Raw genomic sequence first — 3,716 nt, 5'->3', positions numbered from 1 at the left:
AGGGGGTGGGGACCCCCCCCAACTAAGGAATGTGGGTAGCCTCTAAAGCTAGAAAAACAGGAAATGGATTCCTCCTTAGAGCCTCCAGAAGAAACGTGGCCCTGCTGACACCCTGGTTTTGGCTCAATGAAATTCATGTCAGACCTACAGAGCTGCATGATAACAAATTTGTATTGTTTGAAGCCACTAAATATGTGGTAATGTGTTACAGCAGCAATAGGAAACTAAACAATTAGGAAGCTGTGATAGGGACAACCCATGTGAGAAGTGACAGTGGATAAAGAGAAATTGCTGAATTGGAGAAGTTTCAAGAAGATAGAATTGCTGGGCACATCAGGGTATGCTTAAGTAAATAAATAATAATGAATAAAAAGAATTGTTGAGTATGCTGGCTCACGTCTGTAATCCCAGTACTTTGAGAGGCTGAGATGGGTGGATCGCTTGAGCCCAGGAGTTCAAGACCAGCCTGGGCAACATGGCGAAATCTGTCTCTACAAAAAACTCAAAAATTAGCCAGGCGTGGTGGTGCACACTTGTAGTCCCAGCTACTCAGGAACTGAGGTGGGAAGATCGCTTGAGCCTGGGAGGTCAAGGCTGCAGTGAGCTGTGACTGTGTCACTGCACTCCAGCCTTTTTTTTGAGACAAAGTGAGACCCCATCTCAAAAACAAACAAAGAAAAAAAGATAGAATCAAATCTGAACACCAGCTCTTCTAAATTATTACCTGTGGCTTTAATGTGAAGATTAAGCTTCATTTTCAATACCTGTAGAATGTTCAGTACTTTGCAAGATATTGTTTATTTTAATTTGTATTCTTTTGATCAAGGTAATACATTCACATTAGCTTTGGAATTCAAATAGAAATACATGCTACAACACGAATTAACCTTAAAAACACTATGCTAAGTGAAATAAGCCAGACACAAAAACACAGATATTATATGATTTCACTTCTATGAGGTACTTGGAATAGGAAAATTTAGAGAGACAAGAAAGTAGAATAGAGGTTACCAGAGGGTTGGGTGGAAAGAAAGAGGGAATGGGACGTTAATGTTTAATTGGTAGTGTTTCTGTTTGGAATAATGAAAGTAAAAAATCAAGCACTGCAATAAATACAAATTAAACAAATATACTATCTAATGTTTATAATGTTCAATGAATTGAACCATGTTATAGTACATAAATGATTTCATAAACCTAGAATTTTTCAATGTAATTTTGAGAATATGTTTCCAGAATTAGTTTGTAATATTCTCCCTATATTTTAAATACGAATTTCAAATACAAACAGTAGCTTTGTAGCTGGAACAGTTTTGAGGTTACCAAAATGTATAGGCAATGACATTAGCCAGTATGATGCTGTTGTACCTCTGCCCAGAACTCATTTTTTTTTTAATAAAGTAGTTAGATGGCCGGGTGCGGTGGCTCACGCCTGTAATCCCAGCACTTTGGGAGGCTGAGGCTGGAAGATCACCTGAGATTGGGAGTTCGAGACCAGCCTGGCCAACATGGAGAAACCCCGTCTTTATTAAAAATACAAAATTAGCCGGGCGTGGTGGCACTTGCCTGTAAACCCAGCTACTAGGGAGACTGAGGCAGGAGACTCGCTTGAACCTGGGAGGTGGAGGTTGTGGTGAGCCGAGATCATGCCAATGCACTCCAGCCTGGGCAACAAGAGTGAAACTCTGTCTCAAAATAAATAAATAAATAAATAAATAAAGTAGTTAGATGGGTCATGGGTGAGCAACTGGGCAAACCTTGAACAGAATGCAAATGTGATTTTCTTTCGTTTTCCCCGTTTTTTTTTTTTTTTTTTTTAGGATGTCTCTCTGTTGCCCAGGCTGGAGTGTAGTGGCGCGACAAAGCTCAGTGCAGCCATGACCTCCTGGGGCAAGTGATCCTTCCACCTCAGCCTGCTGAATAGCTGGGACTACAGGTGAGAGCCACCACACGCAGCTAGTTTTTAAAATTTTTACTTGAGGGGCTGGTGGCTCACGCCTGTAACCCCAACACTTTGGGAGGCCAAAGCAGGCGGATCACAAGGTCAGGAGTTCAAGACCAGCCTGACCAACATGGTGAAACCCTATCTCTACTGAAAATACAAAAATTAGCCAGGCGTGGTGGCGCATGCCTGTAATCCCAGATACTCAGGAAGCTGAGGCAGGAGAATCACTTGAACCCGGGAGGCAGAGGTTGAAGTGAGCCGAGATCGTGCCACTGCACTCCAGCTTGGGCAACAGAGCGAGACTCCGCCTCAAAAAAAAATTTTTTTTTTTAATTGAGACAGGCTCTTGCTATGTTGTTCAGGCTGGTACTGAACTCCTGAGTTCAAGCAATCCTCCCACTTCAGCCTCCCAAAGTGCTGGGATCACAGGCGTGAGCCACCAAACCCAGACACAAATGTGATTTTCAAATTAATTGGCTCCATTCCAAAACAAATCCGTCCTCTTTGGAGGAAATTAAAAAAAAAAAACTAATTTACATTTAACCTAATTAAATGTTCAACTCTGTTTAGAACTGAAGCTCTAATACTCCTATTTATATCTCCTTTTATTTGTTTTGATACTTTGTAGCACTCCACATTCATACTGAAAGCAAAACACATCTTTTAAATATTTACTGCATATGTGCGATATCTAAGCTAGTACTCAACAATGTGTGGTGTTAACAATGTTAGTTAACAATGTTAACTAACAAGTTTGGTGGCTGATAATCAGCCAATTCTAGATTAAGCAGGTAATGGGAATGATGTTGAGTAGAAAGGAGGAAACAACAAATACAAAACTACTGTAACAATGAAGCTCTGACAACCTCTTATTTAGCAGAGATACATCAACTTATTTGTGGGTTACCCATGGTGATGGGTATTCATGATGGCAGAATTTTACCAGTTTGGGGCTAATTTATAGATTATTGGGCAGTAGAGGACAGGTAAGAAGGAGACTGAGAAATTCAAGTTCAAGGTTTTAGTTTCTCCTCCTTTCTTACCTCCCTCATCCAACCCCAAACTACTGCAGCTTGGCACTTCTTTCAAGCCATCAGTAATCAGCTATAGTTATTCTGCAAAATGGTTTATCCATTCAGTTACTAGTAGAAGTGACAGTATGACTGGAGATCATTTGACTGATTTAAATATATAAACATAAATTATTTAATAAGTATGTTTATGAAGCAGAGACAGAGATTCTATGGTTTCACAGTATTGACTCAACCTACACAATAGACATGAAATAAGATGAACACTGTGAAAGAAGGGCACACATCCCTTAGCATTTCCTAAGTGAACATCCTTGTATGCACTCTGCCTTCTCTCTCCTCCTTTTCTCTGCCAAGAAGACTTTTCTACACTAACTTGACCCACTTGTTCAACTCACCTATTGCAGTTGGGCTTCCATTCCTACTAGTCCATCCAAATTGCCACCCATTGGCCTTAGTTACTAAATCCAATTGTCACTTTCAACTGGTCTTCTGTTTAATTTCTCTGTTACTTTGAGGCAATGACTTCCTCCAAATCCTCAAGGAATTTGATAAATTTGGTGGTCTGGTGAGATGACATCCCCAGGACAGACACTTTGAACAGCAGGCAAAGAATAGTGCTTTTTTCCCATGCTGATTGTCCCACCAAGTAAGGTACCTACCTAGTTGTCCCACCTTCAGTATTGTTCCCTTTAAATAAGAATCTGCCACTCCTCTCTACTTTGATAGCAGACAGGATT

This window comes from Colobus angolensis, unplaced genomic scaffold (assembly GCF_000951035.1).
Source record: "Colobus angolensis palliatus isolate OR3802 unplaced genomic scaffold, Cang.pa_1.0 Scaffold330, whole genome shotgun sequence".
NCBI classification, from domain to species: domain Eukaryota; kingdom Metazoa; phylum Chordata; class Mammalia; order Primates; family Cercopithecidae; genus Colobus; species Colobus angolensis.
The sequence above is the reverse complement of the archived record's forward strand: the minus strand, read 5'-3'. Positions refer to the sequence as shown.